Here is a 16,278-nt window from a genome sequence, read left to right on the forward strand (position 1 = left end):
GGTTAGGCTGCGGAGTTAGATAAATAGATAGCCATCACATATAGCCCAGCTATATGTGTTGTTTTGCAAAAGGTGATCATGACCTGCGAGGCTATCTACCCCCTCAAGCCTACCTAGCCTAATCATGTCCCCGATCTCACCAGCCTACAGAACAATCATAACATGACTGGATGTGTCAAATGTCAGGAGTCATGCTGATCTAGGATCAGTTTAGATGTTCTTCCATAATGGATAATATTACATGGACGGGGGGAACCTGATCCCTGATCAGTTTAGATGTTCTTCCATAATGGATAATATTACATGGACGGGGGGAACCTGATCCCTGATCAGTTTAGATGTTCTTCCATAATGGATAATATTACATGGACGGGGGGAACCTGATCCCTGATCAGTTTAGATATTCTTCCATAATGTATAATATTACATGGACCTGATCCCTGATCAGCAATCCTACTTCTGAGAGTCTTGATACACACGACTACAGCAATAGCTGATGGACTGGGCCCTTCATAAACCCGTGATCAGTCCCTCCTCTCTAAACTAGTCTAAATCCCAAGGCAGACATGTTTCCAGTAGGTTCTATTCTCACCTTATTGTTTAGCAGGACCCTGCTCCCACAGTCCAGGTCTTTGGCAGCCAGTCTGACTAGTTCAGTATGCCCAGTAGGTATACTAGAAGTCTGGCCAGGAGAATCTTTTGATGCTGTAACCCAGGTCCATTTTTCAGTTTTTTTATTGTAAAGTTCAGAACCGCCAGATGTTGATGACCGATCAGTGTGTAATAAGTTAGTGGAACAGGTGTGTCTGTGAGCTGATGGGACATTCTAAAACCCGCATTGTGTTTCTTCAGACCCCACTGAACAAGACCAAGAAACTGATTGGTGAAGCAGGGATCAACGCTGTGAGTATCCTGTTTCTCCAACGCTGTGAGTATCCTGTTAGGGGGGGTTGGTCTCCAACGCTGTGAGTATCCTGTTAGGGGTTAGGGGTTGGTCTCCAACGCTGTGAGTATCCTGTTAGGGGTCAGGGGTTGGTCTCCAACGCTGTGAGTATCCTGTTAGGGGTTAGGGGTTGGTCTCCAACGCTGTGAGTACCCTGTTAGGGGTTAGGGGTTAGGGGTTGGTCTCCAACGCTGTGAGTATCCTGTTAGGGGTTGGTCTCCAACGCTGTGAGTATCCTGTTAGGGGTTAGGGGTTGGTCTCCAACGCTGTGAGTACCCTGTTAGGGGTTGGTCTCCAACGCTGTGAGTTTCCTGTTAGGGGTTAGGGGTTGGTCTCCAACGCTGTGAGTACCCTGTTAGGGTATCCTGTTAGGGGTTAGGGGTTGGTCTCCAACGCTGTGAGTATCCTGTTAGGGGTTGGTCTCCAACGCTGTGAGTATCCTGTTAGGGGTTAGGGGTTGGTCTCCAACGCTGTGAGTACCCTGTTAGGGGTTGGTCTCCAACGCTGTGAGTATCCTGTTAGGGGTTAGGGGTTGGTCTCCAACGCTGTGAGTATCCGGTTAGGGGTTAGGGGTTGGTCTCCAACGCTGTGAGTATCCTGTTAGGGGTTAGGGGTTAGGGGTTGGTCTCCAACGCTGTGAGTATCCTGTTAGGGGTTAGGGGTTGGTCTCCAACGCTGTGAGTATCCTGTTAGGGGTTAGGGGTTAGGGGTTGGTCTCCAACGCTGTGAGTATCCTGTTAGGGGTTGGTCTCCAATGCTGTGAGTATCCTGTTCAGGGTTAGGGGTTGGTCTCCAACGCTGTGAGTATCCTGTTAGGGGTTGGTCTCCAATGCTGTGAGTATCCTGTTCAGGGTTAGGGGTTGGTCTCCAACGCTGTGAGTATCCTGTTCTCAGGGTTAGGGGTTGGTCTCCAACGCTGTGAGTATCCTGGTTAGGGGTTGGTCTCCAACGCTGTGAGTATCCTGTTCAGGGTTAGGGGTTGGTCTCCAATGCTGTGAGTATCCTGTTCAGGGTTAGGGGTTGGTCTCCAACGCTGTGAGTAGCCTGTTCAGGGTTAGGGGTTAGGGGTTGGTCTCCAACGCTGTGAGTATCCTGTTAGGGGTTGGTCTCCAACGCTGTGAGTAGCCTGTTCAGGGTTAGGGGTTAGGAGTTGGTCTCCAACGCTGTGAGTATCCTGTTAGGGGTTGGTCTCCAACGCTGTGAGTATCCTGTTCAGGGTTAGGGGTTGGTCTCCAACGCTGTGAGTATCCTGTTAGGGGTTGGTCTCCAACGCTGTGAGTATCCTGTTAGGGGTTGGTCTCCAACGCTGTGAGTATCCTGTTATGGGTTAGGGTTGGTCTCCAACGCTGTGAGTATCCTGTTAGGGTTTAGGGTTGGTCTCCAACGCTGTGAGTACCCTGTTAGGGGTTAGGGGTTGGTCTCCAATGCTGTGAGTATCCTGTTAGGGGTTAGGGGTTGGTCTCCAACGCTGTGAGTATCCTGTTCAGGGTTAGGGGTTAGTGGTTGGTCTCCAACGCTGTGAGTAGCCTGTTCAGGGTTAGGGGTTGGTCTCCAACGCTGTGAGTATCCTGTTAGGGGTTGGTCTCCAACGCTGTGAGTATCCTGTTAGGGGTTAGGGTTGGTCTCCAACGCTGTGAGTATCCTGTTAGGGGTTGGTCTCCAACACTGTGAGTATCCTGTTAGGGGTTAGGGGTTGGTCTCCAACGCTGTGAGTATCCTGTTAGGGGTTAGGGTTGGTCTCCAACGCTGTGAGTTTCCTGTTAGGGGTTAGGGGTTGGTCTCCAACGCTGTGAGTACCCTGTTAGGGGTTAGGGGTTGGTCTCCAATGCTGTGAGTATCCTGTTAGGGGTTAGGGGTTGGTCTCCAACGCTGTGAGTATCCTGTTCAGGGTTAGGGGTTAGGGGTTGGTCTCCAACGCTGTGAGTAGCCTGTTCAGGGTTAGGGGTTAGGGGTTGGTCTCCAACGCTGTGAGTATCCTGTTAGGGGTTAGGGGTTTGTCTCCAACGCTGTGAGTATCCTGTTCAGGGTTAGGGGTTGGTCTCCAACGCTGTGAGTATCCTGTTCAGGGTTAGGGGTTGGTCTCCAACGCTGTGAGTATCCTGTTAGGGGTTAGTGGTTAGGGGTTGTTCTCCAACGCTGTGAGTATCCTATTCAGGGTTAGGGGTTAGGGTTGGTCTCCAACGCTGTGAGTATCCTGTTAGGGGTTAGGGGTTGGTCTCCAACGCTGTGAGTATCCTGTTCAGGGTTAGGGGTTAGGGGTCAGGGGTTGGTCTCCAATGCTGTGAGTATCCTGTTCAGGGTTAGGGGTTGGTCTCCAACGCTGTGAGTATCCTGTTCAGGGTTAGGGGTTGGTCTCCAACACTGTGAGTATCCTGTTCAGAGTTAGGGGTTGGTCTCCAACGCTGTGAGTATCCTGTTAGGGGTTGGTCTCCAATGCTGTGAGTATCCTGTTCAGGGTTAGGGGTTGGTCTCCAACACTGTGAGTATCCTGTTAGGGGTTAGGGGTTGGTCTCCAACGCTGTGAGTATCCTGTTCAGGGTTAGGGGTTGGTCTCCAACGCTGTGAGTATCCTGTTCAGGGTTAGGGGTTAGGGGTTGGTCTCCAACGCTGTGAGTATCCTGTTCTCAGGGTTAGGGGTTGGTCTCCAACGCTGTGAGTATCCTGTTCAGGGTTAGGGGTTAGGGGTTGGTCTCCAATGCTGTGAGTATCCTGTTACGCTGTGGGTTAGGGGTTGGTCTCCAACGCTGTGAGTATCCTGTTCAGGGTTAGGGGTTGGTCTCCAACGCTGTGAGTATCCTGTTCAGGGTTAGGGGTTAGGGTTGGTCTCCAACGCTGTGAGTATCCTGTTAGGGGTTGGTCTCCAACGCTGTGAGTATCCTGTTCAGGGTTAGGGGTTGGTCTCCAACGCTGTGAGTATCCTGTTAGGGGTTGGTCTCCAACGCTGTGAGTATCCTGTTCAGGGTTAGGGGTTGGTCTCCAACGCTGTGAGTATCCTGTTAGGGGTTGGTCTCCAACGCTGTGAGTATCCTGTTAGGGGGGTTGGTCTCCAACGCTGAGTATCCTGTTAGGGGTTAGGGGTTGGTCTCCAACGCTGTGAGTATCCTGTTAGGGGTTAGGGGTTGGTCTCCAACGCTGTGAGTATCCTGTTCAGGGTTAGGGGTTGGTCTCCAACGCTGTGAGTATCCTGTTAGGGGTTGGTCTCCAACGCTGTGAGTATCCTGTTAGGGGTTAGGGGTTGGTCTCCAACGCTGTGAGTATCCTGTTCAGGGTTAGGGGTTGGTCTCCAACGCTGTGAGTATCCTGTTAGGGGTTGGTCTCCAACGCTGTGAGTATCCTGTTAGGGGTTGGTCTCCAACGCTGTGAGTATCCTGTTAGGGGTTAGGGGTTGGTCTCCAACGCTGTGAGTATCCTGTTAGGGGTTAGGGGTTGGTCTCCAACGCTGTGAGTATCCTGTTAGGGGTTGGTCTCCAACGCTGTGAGTATCCTGTTCAGGGTTAGGGGTTGGTCTCCAACGCTGTGAGTATCCTGTTAGGGTTAGGGTTGGTCTCCAACGCTGTGAGTATCCTGTTAGGGGTTAGGGGTTGGTCTCCAACGCTGTGAGTATCCTGTTAGGGGTTAGGGGTTGGTCTCCAACGCTGTGAGTATCCTGTTCAGGGTTAGGGGTTGGTCTCCAACGCTGTGAGTATCCTGTTAGGGGTTAGGGTTGGTCTCCAACGCTGTGAGTATCCTGTTCTCAGGGTTAATGGTTGGTCTACAACGCTGTGAGTATCCTGTTCAGGGTTTGGGGTTAGGGGTTGGTCTCCAACGCTGTGAGTATCCTGTTAGGGGTTAGGGGTTGGTCTCCAACGCTGTGAGTATCCTGTTCAGGGTTAGGGGTTGGTCTCCAACGCTGTGAGTATCCTGTTAGGGTTGGTCTCCAACGCTGTGAGTATCCTGTTAGGGGTTAGGGGTTGGTCTCCAACGCTGTGAGTATCCTGAGGGGTTAGGGGGTCTCCAACGCCTGTTAGGGGTTAGGGGTTGGTCTCCAACGCTGTGAGTATCCTGTTAGGGGTTGGTCTCCAACGCTGTGAGTATCCTGTTAGGGTTAGGGGTTGGTCTCCAACGCTGTGAGTATCCTGTTACGCTGGGGTTAGGGGGGGTTGGTCTCCAACGCTGTGAGTATCCTGTTAGGGTTAGGGGTTGGTCTCCAACGCTGTGAGTATCCTGTTAGGGGTTAGGGGTTGGTCTCCAACGCTGTGAGTATCCTGTTAGGGGTTGGTCTCCAACGCTGTGAGTATCCTGTTAGGGGTTAGGGGTTGGTCTCCAACGCTGTGAGTATCCTGTTCAGGGTTAGGGGTTGGTCTCCAACGCTGTGAGTATCCTGTTAGGGGTTAGGGGTTGGTCTCCAACGCTGTGAGTATCCGGTTAGGGGTTAGGGGTTAGTCTCCAACGCTGTGAGTATCCTGTTAGGGGTTAGGGGTTGGTCTCCAACGCTGTGAGTATCCTGTTAGGGGTTGGTCTCCAACGCTGTGAGTATCCTGTTCAGGGTTAGGGGTTGGTTCCAACGCTGTGAGTATCCTGTTAGGGGTTGGTCTCCAACGCTGTGAGTATCCTGTTAGGGGTTAGGGGTTGGTCTCCAACGCTGTGAGTATCCTGTTAGGGGTTAGGGTTGGTCTCCAACGCTGTGAGTATCCTGTTAGGGGTTGGTCTCCAACGCTGTGAGTATCCTGTTAGGGGTTAGGGGTTGGTCTCCAACGCTGTGAGTATCCTGTTAGGGTTAGGGGTGGTCCAACGCTGTGAGTATCCTGTTAGGGGTTAGGGGTTGGTCTCCAACGCTGTGAGTATCCTGTTCAGGGTTAGGGGTTGGTCTCCAACGCTGTGAGTATCCTGTTAGGGGTTAGGGGTTGGTCTCCAACGCTGTGAGTATCCTGTTAGGGGTTGGGGTTAGGGGTCTCCAACGCTGTGAGTATCCTGTTAGGGGTTAGGGGTTGGTCTCCAACGCTGTGAGTATCCTGTTAGGGGTTTGGGGTTGGTCTCCAACGCTGTGAGTATCCTGTTCAGGGTTAGGGGTTGGTCTCCAACGCTGTGAGTATCCTGTTAGGGGTTGGTCTCCAACGCTGTGAGTATCCTGTTAGGGGTTAGGGGTTGGTCTCCAACGCTGTGAGTATCCTGTTCAGGGTTATGGGTTGGTCTCCAACGCTGTGAGTATCCTGTTAGGGGGGGTTGGTCTCCAACGCTGTGAGTATCCTGTTCAGGGTTAGGGGTTGGTCTCCAACGCTGTGAGTATCCTGTTAGGGGTTAGGGGTTGGTCTCCAACGCTGTGAGTATCCTGTTCTGGGTTAGGGGTTGGTCTCCAACGCTGTGAGTATCCTGTTAGGGGTTAGGGGTTGGTCTCCAACGCTGTGAGTATCCTGTTAGGGTTAGGGGTTGGTCTCCAACGCTGTGAGTATCCTGTTAGGGTTAGGGGTTGGTCTCCAACGCTGTGAGTATCCTGTTCAGGGTTAGGGGTTGGGGGGTTAGGGGTTAGGGGTTGGTCTCCAACGCTGTGAGTATCCTGGTTCCAACGCTGTGAGTAGGGGGTTAGGGGTTGGTCTCCAACGCTGTGAGTATCCTGTTAGGGGGGGTTGGTCTCCAACGCTGGGTATCCTGTTAGGGGTTGGTCTCCAACGCTGTGAGTATCCTGTTAGGGGTTAGGGGTTGGTCTCCAACGCTGTGAGGTTAGGGGGGTTGGTCTCCAACGCTGTGAGTATCCTGTTAGGGGGGGTTTGGTTCTCCAACGCTGTGAGTATCCTGTTCAGGGTTAGGGGTTGGTCTCCAACGCTGTGAGTATCCTGTTAGGGTTAGGGGTTGGTCTCCAACGCTGTGAGTATCCTGTTCAGGTTAGGGTTAGGGTTGGTCTCCAACGCTGTGAGTATCCTGTTCAGGGTTAGGGGTTGGTCTCCAACGCTGAGTATCCTGTTCAGGTTAGGGGTTAGGGGTTGGTCTCCAACGCTGTGAGTATCCTGTTCAGGGTTAGGGGTTGGTCTCCAACGCTGTGAGTATCCCTGTGAGTATCCTGTTAGGGGTTAGGGGTTGGTTCCAACGCTGTGAGTATCCTGTTCAGGGTTAGGGGTTGGTCTCCAACGCTGTGAGTATCCTGTTCAGGGGTTAGGGGTTGGTCTCCAACGCTGTGAGTATCCTGTTCAGGGTTAGGGGTTGGTCTCCAACGCTGTGAGTATCCTGTTCAGGGGGGTTGGTCTCCAACGCTGTGAGTATCCTGTTAGGGGTTAGGGGTTGGTCTCCAACGCTGTGAGTATCCTGTTAGGGGTTAGGGGTTGGTCTCCAACGCTGTGAGTATCCTGTTAGGGGTTAGGGTTGGTCTCCAACGCTGTGAGTATCCTGTTAGGGGTTAGGGGTTGGTCTCCAACGCTGTGAGTATCCTGTTCAGGGTTAGGGGTTGGTCTCCAACGCTGTGAGTATCCTGTTAGGGGTTAGGGTTGGTCTCCAACGCTGTGATCCTGTTCAGGGTTAGGGGTTGGTCTCCAACGCTGTGAGTATCCTGTTCAGGGTTAGGGTTGGGAGGTTAGGGGGGGTTGGTCTCCAACGCTGTGAGTATCCTGTTAGGGGTTAGGGGTTGGTCTCCAACGCTGTGAGTATCCTGTTAGGGGGTTAGGGGGGTTGGTCTCCAACGCTGTGAGTATCCTGTTAGGGGTTAGGGGTTGGTCTCCAACGCTGGGTTAGGGGTTGGTCTCCAACGCTGTGAGTATCCTGTTCAGGGGTTAGGGGTTGGTCTCCAACGCTGTGAGTATCCTGTTAGGGGTTAGGGGTTGGTCTCCAACGCTGTGAGTATCCTGTTAGGGGTTAGGGGTTGGTCTCCAACGCTGTGAGTATCCTGTTAGGGGTTAGGGGTTGGTCTCCAACGCTGTGAGTATCCTGTTCAGGGTTAGGGGTTGGTCTCCAACGCTGTGAGTATCCTGTTCAGGGTTAGGGGTTGGTCTCCAACGCTGTGAGTATCCTGTTAGGGGTTAGGGTTGGTCTCCAACGCTGTGAGTATCCTGTTAGGGGTTAGGGGTTGGTCTCCAACGCTGTGAGTATCCTGTTAGGGGTTAGGGGTTGGTCTCCAACGCTGTGAGTATCCTGTTAGGGTTAGGGGTTAGGGGTCTCCAACGCTGTGAGTATCCTGTTAGGGGTTAGGGTTGGGGGTTGGTCTCCAACGCTGTGAGTATCCTGTTAGGGGTTAGGGGTTGGTCTCCAACGCTGTGAGTATCCTGTTAGGGGTTAGGGGTTGGTCTCCAACGCTGTGAGTATCCTGTTAGGGGGTTGGTCTCCAACGCTGTGGTATCCTGTTCAGGGTTAGGGGTTGGTCTCCAACGCTGTGAGTATCCTGTTAGGGGTTAGGGGTTGGTCTCCAACGCTGTGAGTATCCTGTTAGGGTTAGGGGTTGGTCTCCAACGCTGTGAGTATCCTGTTAGGGTTAGGGGTTGGTCTCCAACGCTGTGAGTATCCTGTTAGGGTTAGGGGTTGGTCTCCAACGCTGTGAGTATCCTGTTAGGGGTTAGGGGGTTGGTCTCCAACGCTGTGAGTATCCTGTTCAGGGTTAGGGGTTGGTCTCCAACGCTGTGAGTATCCTGTTCAGGGTTAGGGGTTGGTCTCCAACGCTGTGAGTATCCTGTTCAGGGTTAGGGGTTGGTCTCCAACGCTGTGAGTATCCTGTTCAGGGTTAGGGGTTGGTTCCAACGCTGTGGGTTAGGGGTTAGGGGTTGGTCTCCAACGCTGTGAGTATCCTGTTCAGGGTTAGGGGTTGGTCTCCAACGCTGTGAGTATCCTGTTAGGGGTTAGGGGTTGGTCTCCAACGCTGTGAGTATCCTGTTAGGGGTTAGGGGGTTGGTATCTCCAACGCTGTGAGTATCCTGGTCTCCAAGGTATCCTGTTAGGGGTTAGGGGTTGGTCTCCAACGCTGTGAGTATCCTGTTAGGGTTAGGGGTTGGTCTCCAACGCTGTGAGTATCCTGTTAGGGTTAGGGGTTGGTCTCCAACGCTGTGAGTATCCTGTTAGGGGTTAGGGGTTGGTCTCCAACGCTGTGAGTATCCTGTTCAGGGTTAGGGGTTGGTCTCCAACGCTGTGAGTATCCTGTTAGGGGGGGGGTTGGTCTCCAACGCTGTGAGTATCCTGTTAGGGTTAGGGTTGGTCTCCAACGCTGTGAGTATCCTGTTAGGGGTTAGGGTCTCCAACGCTGTGAGTATCCTGTTAGGGTTAGGGGTTGGTTGGTATCCTGTTAGGGGTTCTCCAACGCTGTGAGTATCCTGTTAGGGTTAGGGGTTAGGGGTTGGTCTCCAACGCTGTGAGTATCCTGTTAGGGGGGGGTTGGTCTCCAACGCTGTGAGTATCCTGTTCCAAGGGTTAGGGGTTGGTCTCCAACGCTGTGAGTATCCTGTTAGGGTTAGTCTCCAACGCTGTGAGTATCCTGTTAGGGGTTAGGGGTTGGTCTCCAACGCTGTGAGTATCCTGTTAGGGTTAGTATCCTGTTCAGGGTTAGGGGTTTGGGGTTGGTCTCCAACGCTGTGAGTATCCTGTTAGGGGTTGGTCTCCAACGCTGTGAGTATCCTGTTCAGGGTTAGGGGTTGGGGTATCCTGTTAGGGTTGGTATCCAACGCTGTGAGTGTTAGGGTTAGGGGTTGGTCTCCAACGCTGTGAGTATCCTGTTAGGGGTTAGGGGGGTTCCAACGCTGTGAGGTTAGGGGTTGGTCTCCAACGCTGTGAGTATCCTGTTAGGGGTTAGGGGTTGGTCTCCAACGCTGTGAGTATCCTGTTCAGGGTTAGGGGTTGGTCTCCAACGCTGTGAGTATCCTGTTTAGGGGGGTTCCAACGCTGGGGTTGGTCTCCAACGCTGTGAGTATCCTGTTAGGGGGTTAGGGGTTGGTCTCCAACGCTGTGAGTATCCTGTTAGGGGTTAGGGGGGGTTGGTCTCCAACGCTGTGAGTATCCTGTTATCCTGGGGTTAGGGGGGTTGGTCTCCAACGCTGTGAGTATCCTGTTAGGGGTTACGCTGGGGTTGGTCTCCAACGCTGTGAGTATCCTGTTAGGGTTAGGGTTAGGGGTTGGTCTCCAACGCTGTGAGTATCCTGTTAGGGGTTGGTCTCCAACGCTGTGAGTATCCTGTTCAGGGTTGGGGGTTGGTCTCCAACGCTGTGAGTATCCTGTTAGGGGTTAGGGGTTGGTCTCCAACGCTGTGAGTATCCTGTTAGGGGTTAGGGGTTGGTCTCCAACGCTGTGAGTATCCTGTTAGGGTTAGGGTTGGTCTCCAACGCTGTGAGTATCCTGTTCAGGGTTAGGGGTTGGTCTCCAACGCTGTGAGTATCCTGTTCCAACGCTGTGAGTATCCTGGGTTAGGGGTTGGTCTCCAACGCTGTGAGTATCCTGTTAGGGTTAGGGGTTGGGCTGTGAGTATCCTGTTAGGGTTAGGGGTTGGTCTCCAACGCTGTGAGTATCCTGTTAGGGGTTAGGGGGGGGGTTGGTCTCCAACGCTGTGAGTATCCTGTTAGGGGGGTTAGGGGTTGGTCTCCAACTCTGTGAGTATCCTGTTAGGGGTTAGGGGTTAGGGGTTGGTCTCCAACACTGAGTATCCTCTTAGGGGTTGGTCTCCAACGCTGTGAGTATCCTGTTAGGGGTTAGGGGTTGGTCTCCAACACTGAGTATCCTGTTAGGGGTTAGGGGTTGGTCTCCAACGCTGTGAGTATCCTGTTCAGGGTTAGGGGTTGGTCTCCAACGCTGTGAGTATCCTGTTCAGGGTTAGGGGTTGGTCTCCAACGCTGTGAGTATCCTGTTAGGGGTTGGGGTTGGTCTCCAACGCTGTGAGTATCCTGTTCAGGGTTAGGGGTTGGTCTCCAACGCTGTGAGTATCCTGTTAGGGGTTAGGGGTTGGTCTCCAACGCTGTGAGTATCCTGTTAGGGTTAGGGGGTTGGTCTCCAACGCTGTGAGTATCCTGTTCAGGGGTTAGGGGGGGTTGGTCTCCAACGCTGTGAGTATCCTGTTAGGGGTTAGGGGGGTTGGTCTCCAACGCTGTGAGTATCCTGTTCAGGGTTAGGGGTTGGTCTCCAACGCTGTGAGTATCCTGTTCAGGGTTAGGGGTTGGTCTCCAACGCTGTGAGTATCCTGTTAGGGGTTGGTCTCCAACGCTGTGAGTATCCTGTTAGGGGTTGGTCTCCAACGCTGTGAGTATCCTGTTAGGGGTTAGGGGTTGGTCTCCAACGCTGTGAGTATCCTGTTCAGGGTTAGGGGTTGGTCTCCAACGCTGTGAGTATCCTGTTCAGGGTTAGGGGTTATCCTGTTAGGAGGTTAGGGGTTGGTCTCCAACGCTGTGAGTATCCTCAGGGTTAGGGGTTAGGGGTTGGTCTCCAACGCTGTGAGTATCATGTTAGGGGTTAGGGGTTGGTCTCCAACGCTGTGAGTTTCCTGTTCAGGGTTAGGGGTTAGGGGTTGGTCTCCAACGCTGTGAGTATCCTGTTAGGGGTTAGGGGTTGGTCTCCAATGCTGTAAGTATCCTGTTAGGAGTTGGGGGTTAGGGGTTGGTCTCCAACACTGTGAGTATCCTGTTCAGGGTTAGGGGTTAGGGGTTGGTCTCCAACACTGAGTATCCTCTTAGGGGTTGGTCTCCAACTCTGTGAGTATCCTGTTAGGGGTTAGGGGTTGGTCTCCAACACTGAGTATCCTGTTAGGGGTTGGGGGTTAGGGGTTGGTCTCCAACACTGAGTATCCTCTTAGGGGTTGGTCTCCAACTCTGTGAGTATCCTGTTAGGGGTTAGGGGTTGGTCTCCAACACTGAGTATCCTGTTAGGGGTTAGGGGTTGGTCTCCAACGCTGTGAGTATCCTGTTCAGGGTTAGGGGTTGGTCTCCAACGCTGTGAGTATCCTGTTAGGGGTTTGGGGTTGGTCTCCAACGCTGTGAGTATCCTGTTCAGGGTTAGGGTTTGGTCTCCAACGCTGTGAGTATCCTGTTCAGGGTTAGGGGTTGGTCTCCAACGCTTTGAGTATCCTGTTAGGGGTTGGTCTCCAATGCTGTGAGTATCCTGTTAGGGGTTAGGGGTTGGTCTCCAACGCTGTGAGTATCCTGTTCAGGGTTAGGGGTTGGTCTCCAACGCTGTGAGTATCCTGTTCAGGGTTAGGGGGTCTCCAAGGGGTTAGGGGTTGGTCTCCAACGCTGTGAGTATCCTAGGGGTTGGTCTCCAACGCTGTGAGTATCCTGTTAGGGGTTGGTCTCCAACGCTGTGAGTATCCTGTTAGGGGTTAGGGGTTGGTCTCCAACGCTGTGAGTATCCTGTTCAGGGTTAGGGGTTAGGGGTTGGTCTCCAACGCTGTGAGTATCCTGTTAGGGGTTAGGGGTTGGTCTCCAACGCTGTGAGTATCCTGTTCAGGGTTAGGGGTTAGGGGTTGGTCTCCAACGCTGTGAGTATCCTGTTCAGGGTTAGGGGTTAGGGGTTGGTCTCCAACGCTGTGAGTATCCTGTTAGGGGTTAGGGGTTGGTCTCCAACGCTGTGAGTTTCCTGTTCAGGGTTAGGGGTTAGGGTTGGTCTCCAACGCTGTGAGTATCCTGTTAGGGGTTAGGGGTTGGTCTCCAACGCTGTGAGTATCCTGTTCAGGGTTAGGGGTTAGGGGTTGGTCTCCAACGCTGTGAGTATCCTGTTAGGGGTTAGGGGTTAGGGGTTGGTCTCCAACGCTGTGAGTATCCTGTTCAGGGTTAGGGGTTAGGGTTGGTCTCCAACGCTGTGAGTATCCTGTTAGGGGTTAGGGGTTGGTCTCCAACGCTGTGAGTATCCTGTTAGGGGTTAGGGGTTGGTCTCCAACGCTGTGAGTATCCTGTTAGGGGTTAGGGTTGGTCTCCAACGCTGTGAGTATCCTGTTAGGGGTTAGGGGTTGGTCTCCAATGCTGTGAGTATCCTGTTAGGGGTTAGGGGTTAGGGGTTGTTCTCCAACGCTGTGAGTATCCTGTTCAGGGTTAGGGGTTAGGGGTTGGTCTCCAACGCTGTGAGTATCCTGTTCAGGGTTAGGGGTTAGGGGTTGGTCTCCAACGCTGTGAGTATCCTGTTCAGGGTTAGGGGTTAGGGTTGGTCTCCAACGCTGTGAGTATCCTGTTAGGGGTTAGGGGTTGGTCTCCAACACTGAGTATCCTGTTAGGGGTTAGGGGTTGGTCTCCAATGCTGTGAGTATCCTGTTAGGGGTTAGGGGTTGGTCTCCAATGCTGTGAGTATCCTGTTAGGGGTTGGTCTCCAACGCTGTGAGTATCCTGTTAGGGGTTGGTCTCCAACGCTGTGAGTATCCTGTTAGGGGTTAGGGGTTGGTCTCCAACGCTGTGAGTATCCTGTTCAGGGTTAGGGGTTGGTCTCCAACGCTGTGAGTATCCTGTTCAGAGTTAGGGGTTGGTCTCCAACGCTGTGAGTATCCTGTTAGGGGTTAGGGGTTGGTCTCCAACGCTGTGAGTATCCTGTTCAGGGTTAGGGGTTGGTCTCCAACGCTGTGAGTATCCTGTTAGGGGTTGGTCTCCAACGCTGTGAGTATCCTGTTCAGGGTTAGGGGTTGGTCTCCAACGCTGTGAGTATCCTGTTAGGGGTTAGGGGTTGGTCTACAACGCTGTGAGTATCCTGTTAGGGGTTAGGGGTTGGTCTCCAACGCTGTGAGTATCCTGTTAGGGGTTAGGGGTTGGTCTCCAACGCTGTGAGTATCCTGTTAGGGGTTAGGGGTTGGTCTCCAACGCTGTGAGTATCCTGTTAGGGGTTAGGGGTTGGTCTCCAACGCTGTGAGTATCCTGTTCAGGGTTAGGGGTTAGGGGTTGGTCTCCAACACTGTGAGTATCCTGTTAGGGGTTAGGGGTTGGTCTCCAACGCTGTGAGTATCCTGTTAGGGGTTAGGGGTCAGGGGTTGGTCTCCAACGCTGTGAGTATCCTGTTAGGGGTTAGGGGTTGGTCTCCAACGCTGTGAGTATCCTGTTAGGGGTTGGTCTCCAACGCTGTGAGTATCCTGTTCAGGGTTAGGGGTTGGTCTCCAACGCTGTGAGTATCCTGTTAGGGGTTAGGGGTTGGTCTCCAACGCTGTGAGTATCCTGTTCAGGGTTAGGGGTTGGTCTCCAACGCTGTGAGTATCCTGTTAGGGGTTGGTCTCCAACGCTGTGAGTATCCTGTTAGGGGTTGGTCTCCAACGCTGTGAGTATCCTGTTCAGGGTTAGGGGTTGGTCTCCAACGCTGTGAGTATCCTGTTAGGGGTTAGGGGTTGGTCTCCAACGCTGTGAGTATCCTGTTAGGGGTTAGGGGTTAGGGGTTGGTCTCCAACGCTGTGAGTATCCTGTTCAGGGTTAGGGGTTGGTCTCCAACGCTGTGAGTATCCTGTTAGGGGTCAGGGGTTGGTCTCCAACGCTGTGAGTATCCTGTTAGGGGTTAGGGGTTGGTCTCCAACGCTGTGAGTATCCTGTTAGGGGTTAGGGTTGGTCTCCAACGCTGTGAGTATCCTGTTAGGGGTTAGGGGTTAGGGGTTGGTCTCCAACGCTGTGAGTATCCTGGTCAGGGTTAGGGGTTAGGGGTTGGTCTCCAACGCTGTGAGTATCCTGGTCAGGGTTAGGGGTTAGGGGTTGGTCTCCAACGCTGTGAGTATCCTGGTCAGGGTTAGGGGTTAGGGGTTGGTCTCCAACGCTGTGAGTATCCTGGTCAGGGTTAGGGGTTAGGGGTTGGTCTCCAACGCTGTGAGTATCCTGGTCAGGGTTAGGGGTTAGGGGTTGGTCTCCAACGCTGTGAGTATCCTGTTCAGGGTTAGGGGTTGGTCTCCAACGCTGTGAGTATCCTGTTCAGGGTTAGGGGTTGGTCTCCAACGCTGTGAGTATCCTGTTGGGGGTTAGGGGTTAGGGGTTGGTCTCCAACGCTGTGAGTATCCTGTTAGGGGTTGGTCTCCAACGCTGTGAGTATCCTGTTCAGGGTTAGGGGTTGGTCTCCAACGCTGTGAGTTTCCTGTTCATCGTCCAACTAAATGCTTACCTGCAGGTTCCTTCTGGAAGGAGATGAATGCATGATGAGGGTTTCAGGGCAGGAGATGAATGCATGATGAGGGTTTCAGGGCAGGACGGGAGATGAATGAGTGTAGTTGACCTGCACCAGGAGACATGCTGATGGGAGTATGTTGTTGTGTTTACCCCAGTTTGTAGCCAGCCCACTGTGCTGTCCCAGCAGAGCCAGCATCCTAACAGGAACGTATCCTCATAACCACCATGTGATCAACAACACTCTGGAGGGGAACTGCAGCAGCACGGCCTGGCAGAAGACCCAGGAGCCCAAGACCTTCCCTGCTCTACTGCAGGCCTACGCTGGTTACCAGACCTTCTTCGCTGGGAAGTACCTCAACCAGGTAAATATACCTCACCTAACTCTACCACCTAACTCTACCACTAACCCTACGCTGGTTACCAGACCTTCTTCGCTGGGAAGTACCTCAACCAGGTAAATATACCTCACCTAACTCTGCCACCTAACTCTGCCACCTAACTCTACCACTAACCCTACGCTGGTTACCAGACCTTCTTCGCTGGGAAGTACCTCAACCAGGTAAATATACCTCACCTAACTCTACCACCTAACTCTACCACTAACCCTACGCTGGTTACCAGACCTTCTTCGCTGGGAAGTACCTCAACCAGGTAAATATACCTCACCTAACTCTGCCACCTAACTCTACCACTAACCCTACGCTGGTTACCAGACCAACTTGAGCTGGGAAGTACCTCAACCAGGTAAATATACCTCACCTACCTCGACCACCTACCTCGACCACCTACCTCGACCACCTACCTCGACCACCTACCTCGACCACCTACCTCGACCACCTAACTCTACCACCTGACTCTACCACCTAACTCTACGCTGGCTACCAGACCTTCTACACTGGGAAGTACCTCAACCAGGTTATTCAATTCAAAACAGCATTTACTTTGGACAAGTCTTAAGCAATATGACAGTATGCCACAACCATACCACACACAGCATCTTCACAGCATCATGTCCTGTCATGTATGTAGGTTACAATAGACAGCATCATCATGTCCTGTCATGTATGTAGGTTACACGAGACAGCATCATCATGTCCTGTCATGCATGTAGGTTACACGAGACAGCATCATCATGTCATGTCATGCATGTAGGTTACACGAGACAGCATCATCATGTCATGTATGTAGGTTATAGAAGACAGCATCATCATGTCCTGTCATGTATGTAGGTTACAGTAGACAGCATCATCATGTCCTGTCATGTATGTAGGTTACACGAGACAGCATCATGTCCTGTCATGTATGTAGGTTACACGAGACGGCATCATCAACATGTAGGTTATAGTAGAAGGATGC

General features: G+C 52.6%; 1 pseudogene; it reads left to right on the plus strand.

Annotated features, from left to right (window-relative positions):
* LOC135536212 (N-acetylglucosamine-6-sulfatase-like) overlaps positions 1-16,278 on the plus strand; it is a 47,035-nt pseudogene that overhangs the window by 421 nt on the left and 30,336 nt on the right.

The sequence above is a fragment of the Oncorhynchus masou genome, unplaced genomic scaffold, assembly GCF_036934945.1.
Source record: "Oncorhynchus masou masou isolate Uvic2021 unplaced genomic scaffold, UVic_Omas_1.1 unplaced_scaffold_575, whole genome shotgun sequence".
NCBI classification, from domain to species: Eukaryota; Metazoa; Chordata; class Actinopteri; order Salmoniformes; family Salmonidae; genus Oncorhynchus; species Oncorhynchus masou.